Consider the following 12081-nt stretch of genomic DNA (forward strand, 5'->3'; position numbering starts at 1 on the left):
ACACTCTAAAGAGGTCTTGTGCAGCAGATGTAGATCCAAGCAAGATGACATGCTTCTCAACTTCAGCCGTTTCTCCATTTCACTTGATGCTACTGAATGGTCCAGTTGCGAGGATGTTGCTCTTCTTTATATTGCAGCTCATAGTGACCCTTATATATGGTTCCCAAGACCGGGAATCTTTCTGGGGTGCAGGCAGCCTCATCTTTCTCCCACAGAGCACCTTGTGGGCTTGAGCTGCCCTTGACCTTGCAATGAGCAACGCCAATGCCTAGACCACAAAGCCAGCAAGGTCCCATAACAAGGCCAGGGCCCTCCTTGCCTTCTTTCTTTTTTAAAAATAAACATCTGATTATTCCAGAAATATTCTTTGCTCTTTTAAATAAACAGACATAGTTTTATGGTAATAAATACAAAAGAAATATAGGTTAGCTCAAAATTTGTGATAATGAGAATGTGAATAGCCTCTGGCCTTCCGCATTATCTTCTTTTTAATTTGTATTATTAATTGGGAGTGAATACATATATCACATCTTTCCATAGTACAATCATGTCAAGAAGTATTGTACAAATGCTACCACAATCAGTTTCCAAACATTCTTTTCCTTCCTGGACTCCTTGACATAGTCTCCCTGTTATTTCACACACACCCCGTCCCCCGCCTTTTCACCAAACCCTGATTCTACCTGCTGTCCCTATAGGTTCATCAACCCTAGGTTTCATATTCTGAAAATCAGAGAGCCATGTAACACAGCTTCAAGAGGGTGATTCCCCATGACATAACACCTCTGAGATAAACGCTAATCGGGAACAAACGACAAAAGCATACAGAAAATTTGAAAAACCAGATCAAGTCCAGTGCACATCAAAGGGAGGATCAACTGACAAAGTTTTAACCATTCAAGTCAGGTTTATCCCTTTGATCATGCATACCCATCTCTCTAATGCACTCTGTTTAGTAACCACTGTCCTCCCATCTCTCAATTGTGGAGGAGGGAGATCACCAGAGGCTTGTTTCCTATGTAATTCCAACAAATAGATCTTGGGCTCCCACTGTCATTCATAGCCTTCTGCAAACTGGATTCTCACAATGTAGGCTCTGACACTAATCCCTCCTTCAACTTCAGATTATATGATTTACAATCCTTCCAGTGACTGATGACGGTGTGCTTCTTCCAAGTGGATTGATATCTCACTTAGAGGGCAGCTTGTTTGGAGACAAGCCTTTAAAAAAGACCCCAGAGGCTATTTTATCTAATAGAAGGGCACCATCTAATTTCTTTGCCACATTTTGCTATAGAACCCATATCTTCTGTGTTCGCTTGCTGAGGGTGAAGACCCTCGTTTCCTTATAATCATCTACTGTTGGCCTTCATCGGGGAAAACAATGACGGTACATAGTGCTCACCTGAGTGCTGAGGGAGGGGGCCACCTATAAACCCTCGTGGGGTTTGCTCTAAAACAGACCCGAGCAAAGGCAGGAGGCGAGCCTGGAGTCAGGACCAGAATGAATTCCTCAATATCAAAGCAAGGGAGAGGAAGAGATTGGCTTTCTCATTTCCATCGCAGACTTCACTGCTCCTTGAACCATCCAAAATGTCTCAGAGACATCACGTCCTAATAACACGGCCAGTGATTGCATTTTGTCCCGGGGCCAAGGCGGCTCATCAGCTCCTACAGCTTTCTAAAACTCTCAGTTGTGGGTGCGGGGGGCGGGGGGGAGATGTGCATGTGTGCCCCTTTCCCCTGGCACTAGAAACCTTCCAAGAGTGGCTAGAAGGAAATGTCGCTTTTATCTTTTTGTTGAGATTGGGTTTTGACAGGCCCCTTTGACTTTCCCGTCAGCTTCTCAATTCAAGCAATTTCACGGCTGCTTTTCTGCTGCTGAGACGCGTTTGTGGCCGCCTTTGTGGCCGCAGTGCAGCTCGAGGCAGCCACAGGCTGATTGCTGAGCATCGCCCCGGTGTCTGCAGACCGGAGCCACTGGGGAGGTTCTGCTAGCCACCCTGGGGGAGCTTGGAGCTGCTGGGGGGATGGGGCAGCCCAAGTGGGGGGCAGTTTCCCGGCTAATTATCCAACACAATTGGAAATCAACAGCTGCCGTGTGCCCCTTCAGTGAACTGGAATAGAGTAGATATCTGTCCACTTTCTCCTTTCCTGGCTCTCTCCCCGACCCTCCCTTCTTCTTCCTTGCTCCTCCACCCCCTATGTTCATTTCTCCCTCCCTCCTTTCCCTCCTCTCTGTTCCTCATGCGTTCTTCTCCCCCTCTCATATCCATCCATCCTTCCTTCCTTCCTCTCTCCCTCCATTCCTTGCTTCCTCCACCCACCCCCTTTCCATACAGATTGATTGAGAGCCGTGCTAAGGCTCTGCTGAATGTAATTAAACAATCGAACAGGATCACTCTAATGGAAAAGATTTCCTGTCAGAGGGAACAGCGGATCCAACATCCAAGTCATATGCTTCGTGTGTTCAAGGGACGGCACACGGGGAGATTGGGCTGGAGAGCAGTCAGTGATGGGGAGGACTTGAGAGAGATTTCTAGAACACTAGCAAGGTCATGGGTGACCTCCTAGGTCAGAGGTCGCCAGACTGGCCCCAAGTCATAGGCGGCTCTTTGGGCATATTCGTGTGGCACTGAAGTACAGTGTTAAAATGTTAAAGGATATCATTCAGACAATGGTGGCGTCATTTGTCTGAGAAAACATGTTTATGGATCTCCAATAGTTTTTATGTTGTTATGAGGGACAGGATTGGCTCTACCATCTCAAAAGTTTGCCAATCCCAGTGCTCGGTCACAACGGGGACTTTGGTCTTAGCGCGATGGGAAGCTGATATTGAGATCATGCCGCTTCAAATCTTGTATTGTTGTCAAGTCCTGTCTAACTCACAGTGACCTCGGGTACACACCGTGGTAGTTACATATTTTGTTGTCAGTTTGAGGGGATTCTGAATGAAGGGGTGGAGTTCAGCCCGTCAATCAGGTCGCAGTTTGGTGACCTCATTGGGAGGCACTAAGGAGATAAATAGCTCGCTGTAGCTCAGATCAACTCAGACTCTCTCTGACTCCTTGCAAGACATGGAGACATGACTGAGGACGAGCCTGATGGAGTGAAGCTGATGCAGCCAGGGCCCTGGGCACTGGAGAAGCCACGTGGAGACTCCTGTCAGTGCTGAGATGCTTACAACGCCACTGGATCCAAAGGACTTCCCACCCACTGGCCAGCCTGTGATCTCCCTGCATTTGGCATCATTGCATGTATTCCGTGAGTCTGAAGAGGACTTTATAGATTGGTATCAGATATATGGGCTAATATCGAACGTGTAGACTTGATCTGGACTGGGCTGGGGTGTTTTCTCAATATTCAATTGCTCTTGTATCTAAAGCTCTTTGTTATATACATTTGAGTGCCTATGGATTTGTTTTTCTAGTCTACCCAGACTCACACGAACACCATCCTCTGCACCACCCTCACAAGCATTGCTGTGTTTGAGCCCATTGTTGTAGCAACTGGGTCACTTAACGCGCTGAGGGTCCTCCTCTCCTTCACTGACCCTCTACTTTGCTGAGCAAGATGTCCTTTGCCAGGGATTGGTCTTTTCTGATAACATGCCCAAGGTGTGGGAAACAAAGTCTGGTCATCGTTGCTTCTAGAGTGTTCTGACTGTCCTTTGTCCAAGACAGATTGGTTTGTCCTTCTGGCAGTCCCTGGTACTTTCAGATTCTTCACCAACACCACCACTCAGACACATACATTCTTCCTAGGTCTTCCCTTAGACACCATTCAGCTTTCTCATCCATTTGGAGACCTTGAAGTTACCCTGGATTGGGTCAGGTGTATCTTAGCCCTCAAGGGGGCACCTTTGCTCCCAAACACTTTTAAAGAGGTCTTGTGCAATGGACTTGCCTAAGGCAGTAAGTCTTCAGATTTATTGACTGCTGTTTCCATGAGCATTGATTGTGGATCCCGGCAAGAGGAAGTATCTGCCATCCATCGTTTCTCTGTTTACCATGATGTTGTCTGATGGCTTGGTGGTGAGGATTCTTGTAATCTTTTCATTGAGTTGTGATCCGTGCTGAAGGCTGCAGTCTGATTTTCATCAACAAATACTTCAAATCTTCGTGGCTTTCAGCAAATAAGATTGTGTCACCTGCATTTCACAAGTTGTTAATGAGCTTTCATCCAATTCTTAGGCCACATTCATCTTAATCTAGATAAGTTTCTTGGATTATTTGCTCAGCATGCAGATTGAATAAGTATGGTACAAGCACACATACCTTTCCTGATTTTAAACCATGCAGTACTCCTTTGTTGTGTTTAAACGACTGCCTCATGGTCCATATACAGATTCCACCAGAGCACAATGAGGTGTTCCCTAATTCCCATTCTTCTCAATGTTATCTGTAGTTTGTTAAGATCCACACAGTCTAAGGCCTTTGCTCAGTCAATAAAACACAAGTAAGCATCCTTCTGGTATTCTTTGCTTTCAGCCAAGATCCTTCTGATGTCAGCAATGATATCCTTCATGCCATATCCTCTTCTGAATTTCTGGCAGTCTGTCAATGGTCAGATGCAACTGTCGTTGAATTGTCTTCAGCAAAATTTTACTGGCACGTAATACTAACATAGTAATTGAGTGGTAATTTCCACATTCCATTGGGCCACCTTTCTTTGGAATGGGCACAAATGAATCAATTTCAGTTGGTTGACCAGGTAATTGTCTTCCAAATTTCTGGATGTAGACTAGTGAGTGCTTCACTGGCTTGTTAAAACATTTACATTGATATTCTGACAATTTCTGGAGCCTTGTTCTTTTGCTAATGCAGCTTGGACTTCTTCCTTCAATACCATTGGGTTTTGATCATATGCTACCTCTTGAAATGGTTCAACATCAGAACAAGCATTTTTGATTCGGTGTTACTTCCATCTTCTTTTGATGCAGCCTGCATCTTTCAATAGGAATCTTGGTGGCATAAGGCTTATGAGTTGGGCTGTGACCCATAAGGTCTGCCGTTCAAAACCATCAACCACTCCTTGGGAGAAAGATAGGTTTTCTAATCCTGTTAAGAGCTACATTCTCGGAAACCCACAGGGGCAGTTCTACCTTGTCCTATAGGGCCACACTGACAAGAATGGAAGGAGTGAGTATCTTTCAATATTTTCCCCATAGAATCCTTCAATGTTAAAAGTTGAGGCTTTAATTATTTTCTTCAGTTCTTTCAGCTCGAGACATGCTGAGCATGTTCCTCCTTTTGGGCATTCTAACTTCAGCTCTTTGCACATTTCACTGTAATACTCTCCTTTGTCCTCTCAAGCTGCCCTTTGAACACTTCTTCCAGTCACTTCAGCTACTCAATGTGCAAGAGGCCCGGTGGTGTAGTGGTTATGCGTTGGGCTGCGATCAGCATGGCGGGCAGTTTGAAACCACCGGCAGCTGGGGACAAAGACTGGGCATTCTACTCCTGTAAACAACTACAGTCTCAGAAACGCAGGGGGGTGGGGGGCATCACTAGGCATCAGCACTGACTCGACAGCAGTGAGTGTCATGTACCAGAGCAAGTGTCAGAGTCTCTTCTGGTCATTTCTCTCTTCCCTGTCTTTTAAACAACGTTTCCTTTCTTCGCGTGTGACATTCTTGATGTCACCTCACAGCTCATCAGGGCTCGATGGGTCAGATCTGCTCTGGAGATGCTCTCTAAATTCAGGTGGAACATATTCAAGTCCATATTTTGGCTCTTGTGAACTTGTTTGTATTTTCTTCCATTTCAACCTGAACTTGCATACAAGCAATTGATGGTCTGCTCCACAGTCGACCCTGACTGGTTTTACCCTTCTTTCTCCATCAGCACTTCTCACTAAGGGCCTTAATTTGATTCCCGTGTTTTCCAGGAGATCCGCTGAAGTCATCGTTTATATTGTTGAAAAAAAAGTATTTGCAAAGAAGAAGTCATTGGTTTTGCAAAATTCGGCCATGCACTCTCCAGCTGGCTTCTAACACCAGGCCCTTTGTCCCAGCTCCCCGTCCTTCCTCTCTGTTTCCAGCTTCCGTCTTCTCCTCGCCAGTAACCATCGATGCATGCTGATTGCATGTTTGACCAACTTCAGATTGAATGAGTTGGCAGCACTCTTCAATTCACCCATCGGTGGCTTGAGTGGTTGGCGTTTGAATTTGAAGGACAGCTCTATTAACTGGACTTCCCTGTAGGTGTAGGTGAGTCCTATCAAAATAGATGTTGAAATGTTTGTTCTATTGGACACCATTTCACTTCAATTTTCTGTTATTCCCAGCACAGTAAACCACATGACTGTCTGATTCCAAATGGCCAATGACAGTCCATGGTTGCTCACTAATGCCTGGGATAGAGATCTTTATGCATTCCATTTCAGTTTTGTCAACTTCCATTTTTCCTGGATTCATATTTGGTACAATCCATGTTCCGATTATTCATAGACATTTACTGCAACTGTTTCTTCTCATTTGGAGTCCTCAGCAGCAAGTCAAAGTGCCCCAAACTTTACTCTCCCTGCTCACGTCTTTAAGGCCAACTCTATTTGAGGAAGCAGCTCTTCTCCGTTAATATTCTGAGCACCTTCCAAACCGAGGGACTCACCTTCTGGCACCCTGTCGGATGATGCTCAGCTGCTATTTTGAAGGTGTTCAGGGGCGGATCCTTCTCTCTAGTCGGTTCTATGACACCTCTGGGTGGACTCGGAGCTCCCATCTTTCAACGAGGAGTGAAGTGTGTTCACTGGTGGCACAGTGTGTTCACTGGTGGCACCGTAGATTAAGCGTGGGCTCAGGCACAGGGACGGTCGCAAAGACGGGGCAGGATCATGCAGCATTCTGTTCTGCAGCACATCAGGCTGCTAGGGGTCAAAACCAACTCTGTGGCAGCTACCAACAGCAACAACTGCTAACCAGGAGGCGGATGACTGGACCCCACCAGCTGCTCAGTGGGAGAAAGATAGTGCAGCCTGCTTCCGGGAAGATTCATAGTCTCACAAACCCTGTGGAGCCCCAACTGTCAGAGGCCTGTGGGGTCTGGTGGTGGTGGTGGGGTGTGTGTGTAAAAGGTAGAGGAAGTCACAGAGTCCATGTACAAAAAGGATGGTTGTAAAGGATGGTTGTCTTCCGACATCTTCAACTGCTGAGCTCCCAGAGCCTTCTTGTTGGGCCTGAGCATCAAAGCCATCCCAGGATTCATCCGGGAAGGAGGCCAACGGAGTCTCTACAGGCTCACCTCTCTGGAATTGCTGAGGTGGAGAGCCCCCATGTACAGGGAGGTTGGGCTGCTAACCACAAGGTCATCAGTTCACAACTGCCAGCGCTCTGCAGAAAAAGAAAGCTAGGACCGTCTGCTCCCTTCAAGAGTTCTAATCTCAGACATGCACAGGGCCAGAGCTCCTCTGTCCTGTGGGTCTATGACTCAGAATGGACTGGGTGGCAGTGAGTTTGGGTTTTCTGTTTTCGGTTATTAGCTGCAGGGAGCCCTGAGACCGCAGTGCATTGTGGGTTGGGCTGCTAACCACCGGTTAACCCATAAAACTCACTGCCATCGAGTCAATTCCGGCTCATAGCAACCCTGCAGGACAGGGTAGAACTGCCCCTGTGCATTTCTGAGACTGGAATGCTTTAGGGGTAGGAATGAGGCTTTCTGCTCCTGTCAAGAGTTCCAGTCTCGGAAACCCTCCGGGGCTGTTGTCCTCTGCCCTCCAGGGTCACTGTGAGTGGGAATTGACTCATGGAGTACCTTTGGTTGATGTTTCTCTGTAAGCAACAGCGATCCTGAAGAACGGTGTCCTATATCACTATTAGACCAGCACTCCAGTGTGGGATTCAATCTCCTTCCATTCATCCCACAAGTCGTTTTCAGGCCCAGAATGGTCCCCATCATTCGTGATGGTGGCAGTTAGGGTTTATGTCAACTTGAACCTGTGTGAAAGTGGAGGGGTGGAGGCCAGCCTCTCAGTCAAGTCACAGCCTGATAATACCTTTTTGTAAGAAATACACTGGGAACATCTCTGGCCCTTTGCCTTCCTGAAGGTTTGGATTCTGTGTCTGCCTGCACAGGCGGCCCCATGTGGGCTGCTGACCCTGACTGAGAATGGACAGTGCCTGGCCGTGTTCCCACCGACCTCAGATCCACCAGGCTCCTCACCAGCCTGGGATCTCCTGCTTGCCACTTCACCTTCTCTCGCATTGACCTGCAGCGGCAGGAGTCTGAGAAGGCTTTGGCTAGAACTGGTGCCCTTTGACTTGGGTCGCACTAGACTGGGATGCCTTCTTGATATTAAACTACTTGATATAAAGTTGTTCTTATACATATATGAGTGTCATTGATTCTGTTTCTCTAGACAGCCCAGCCTAATATAAGGATCTTGGCTAGAGTGCTAAGGAGCGCTGGTGGGGTTGGGTTCCCTGGAGAAGCAAATCCAGTGATGCCTGTATGTGTTGTGTATAGAAAGAAATCGGTTTATATTAAGAAATGGCTTGCATAGTTGTAGGGATATGTGTTAGTCTGGGTAAACTAGAGAAACAAATCCACTGAAATTCATATGTATATAAGAGAGAGTTTTATATAAAAGGTAAGTGTACATTAAGAAAGCATCGCACCCCAGTTCAGTCCAAACCTGTAAGTCCAACATTAGCCCATATGTTCGACACCAATCTACAAAGTCCTCCTCAAACTTGCAAAACACACACAATAACGCCGACTGCAGGAGTAAAGCTGAATCAGTGAACGTCTAAGCATCTCAGCGCTGGCAGGGGTCTCCACACGGCTGCTCCAGCACCCAGCGCTGCATCGGGGTAGGTCCATGTGCCTTCTCCTCGGGGATGTCTTGCAGGAAGTGAGCCTTGCCAGCTGAAGCAAGGAACTGGCTAAGGCAGCTGCACCCTGGTCCAACCATCAGAGAGCAAGAGACCCGAGAACTAGAAAGGCAAGGCTCACCGAGCCATTTATCTCTCTGCCCTTCAATGAACCCCACATGTGCTTATCGGCCAGGTTGGCACAATAAACCTTAACTATCTCAGGTTAGATAAGTCCAGTGCAGTTCGAGTCAAGTTTCTGCTGACTTGTGGCCGCTGATGAACAGGGAGCAGGCTAACCAGACAGACAGAGGGGGCACAGGCTGGTGGATGCAGAGGAAATAGAATCTGAATCAGCCAAATGAATCCATGGTTGTTAGTCTGCTCACGGCTCCTGGGATCGGCAGGTGACGCAACAGGAAACTGAGAAAAAAGACACACGCTTCCGCTGCAGCAGAAGGGGAAGGGCTGAAGAGAGTTAGACTCTGTTAGGTCTCTCTCTCTCTCATACAAAAAGCCACAGCCCAGGGAGGTGTCCTTAGGCTTCTATCCGATTGATAGACTGGGTCTGCCCCTCCTCACCCAAGAGTAGTTGCCATAATTCCTAACCAACACAGACAGCCCTTGCTACCCGTGAAGAACTCGTGGGTGCATCGGCATGTAGAAAAGCAATGCTTTGGGCATCTTTCTTAGCCTCCTTTACACCAATGCATTTTCAATTTTCTTAAAACTTCTGAATAAGTCCTTGTGATTGCCCCATGTCCTTTGAGAAAAGCTATCAAGATGGCCCCTTGGGAATCACAAAAATCAGAAACAGAAACCAGTCTCCATCACCCTCTGATCCCGTTGGATGCCATGGTTCTGACTGGCCCTCTGAGACAAGGGCATGACTGAGAGCACCCGTCTGCAGTCGCCCACTGCTCACAAAGACGGGCTTCAACACCTGCTGGTTGGAATAGGTGCAGGTCTGCGTGAACTGGGATGCTCGTGGTGACACTAGCAATGGCTTGTCCTCACACAGACTTTCAAATCTGGTTCAGCCATTTACAAAGGAAGTCACTGTACCTCGGCTTTCTAAGATACAAAGTGGGGACCAGGATCCCTGTGTTGTGGGGATTCAATGAGAGAGTAGGCGTGCGTGTGTGCATGTGTGTGTGTGTGCGCGCACTGGTCTTTCCAAGCCAATGAATCTTTCTGAGGCGCCGAGACCTCGTCTCTGAGATGACCAGAGCTGTGATGGGGAGAAGCCCAGCATTGGTCACTGTTCGGTGCTGCGCCGTGGATTCTAACTCACAGTGTCCCCGGGGACAGTGGCACTGTACCCACAGAGTTTTCTTTGCCTTCAGCTTTGAGACAGCTGATAAACAGGCCCCCCCCCCACTGTGAAGCTCCTGGGTCCATTAGCTTTTAGGAAAACACCAAACTGGGGTGTTTTATATTTAGGTCTCTCAACATCCGTGCAAGATGACAAGCACGATTGTCGGGAAGCTAAACGCGTGGCCCTTGTAAGATGTGGAGAAATACAGGGTGGTCTGCATCTGTCGAGATCTACAGCCTTGGAAAGCCATGGCGCAGGCCTGCTCTGTCCTAGAGGGCCGCTGTGAGTCAGAACTGAGGGGAGGGATAAAACAACGGAGCTGATCTGAAGCCCACGCAGAGTGGTGAGAGACAAAGCCCCAAAACAGCAACACAAAAACTGGTTGCTGTGCCACTCTGCAATAACACCCAAGGTTATCTTGCTTTAGCAGGTCGGAACCACCTCCATCTCTACAGGACAATAATCTATAAACTAACTTTTGATGGCTACGTCCTAGCCTGTTGTTAGGAGCCTGGAGTCGGTTCCTCTGCATCCGCCAGCCTGTGCCCCCTCTGTCTGTCTGGTTAGCCTGCGACCTTATGCACAGCGGAAGGAAGCACGGCCCGGTCCTGCGCCGTCCTCACCGGTGTTCCCCTGCCTGAGCCCACTGTCGCAGCCACGTGTCCGTCCGTCTCATCCAGGGACTTCCTTGTTTTCTCGGCCTCCACTTCACCGAGCAGGCTGCCCTCCTCCGGGAGCTGCTCTCTCCGGACACATGTCCAAAGGAGGGCAGCCAAAGCCTTGCAGCCTTGCCTTTAAGGTGCACTCTGGTCGTATTGCTTCCAAGACAGATCAGAAGCTGAGGCGTTAGGTGGAAAGGGGGGCCAGGGGGTTTACAGGCCAAAGGTTTCTGGAAATGCAACAGAGAAACAGGGGAAGGGAGGGGCTCGCCAGTCAGGCACAGCCCGGCGGGAGTTTCTACCAATGAGAACTTAATTAACTTGCTCCGAGTCCCACTGTGGCGAGTGGCAGAGCTGGCCCGGTACGAAGCTGATCTCTTTACTTCTCTCAGTGCTTTTTAAAATCGGCCCTCGAGGGACAGGAGGTCTGTACTTTGTCACTTGCACTCTACTGTTCATTTCAGCCAAGGTGAAGCTCCTCCTTGGGGCACTTGTGTCAGGCCTCGTCTTTCTGCAATGAAATGGAAGGTGTCGACCTGTGTTAAAGGGATCCAGGCAGGGGCCGGTGGCGTTGGAGGGGTTCCTGCCACCCCAGAGCCCCCAGATCGTCAAGCTGCAGCTGTTTAGCAAGCAGCCATCTCAAGAAGAGACAGGCAAGGATACGACCGGGTCTGCATTATCACCCAGCTGGCAGTTCCTCTTACAAGCCAGTTAGGTTTAATGAGAACATCTTGGCCTCCAGGCCCAAAGAAGGAGGTAGGCAGGCTCCTCTGAAATATTCAGACGTACCAAATTTGATGTGGTTTAATTGCCTCTGAAGAAGTCATTTCCAGACGCCGTGGCCTGGGAGCCTGGGATCCCTGGTGATACTGGAGGGCCCGGGAGAACAAATGCAGTTCACGAGCGCTCATCTCCCACCCCACATTTGCATCGTCTGTAAGATGCACTGGGGCTGTGGCTCCAACACTGGGCTCCGACATAGCTGTGATGATGGGGATGGCAGGGGACCAGGCGGTCTTTCTTCCCATTGTACCTGGAGTTGCTGGGGTCGGAAACAACTCCAGGGCACCTGGCAACTACCAACTGTGTAATCATCTGCCAGTAAGTACCTGCTGCCCGTGGCTGGAGAGACATGGGCTCCGTTTCCCTGGTATTTCAGCAGTTCCTAACCACATATGCATGTGAACATTGGTCAAGACCTCTGCTACACAAGAACACCTTAAAGTGTGGAAAAAACAGTTGAAGGTAAACCAGTGGCTATCTAGCTCAGAAGCAACAAAGCCCACATGGAAGAA

Source organism: Echinops telfairi, unplaced genomic scaffold (assembly GCF_000313985.2).
Source record: "Echinops telfairi isolate 266 unplaced genomic scaffold, ASM31398v2 ScPeMD7_7468;HRSCAF=8506_0, whole genome shotgun sequence".
In the NCBI taxonomy this organism is placed as follows: Eukaryota; Metazoa; Chordata; class Mammalia; order Afrosoricida; family Tenrecidae; genus Echinops; species Echinops telfairi.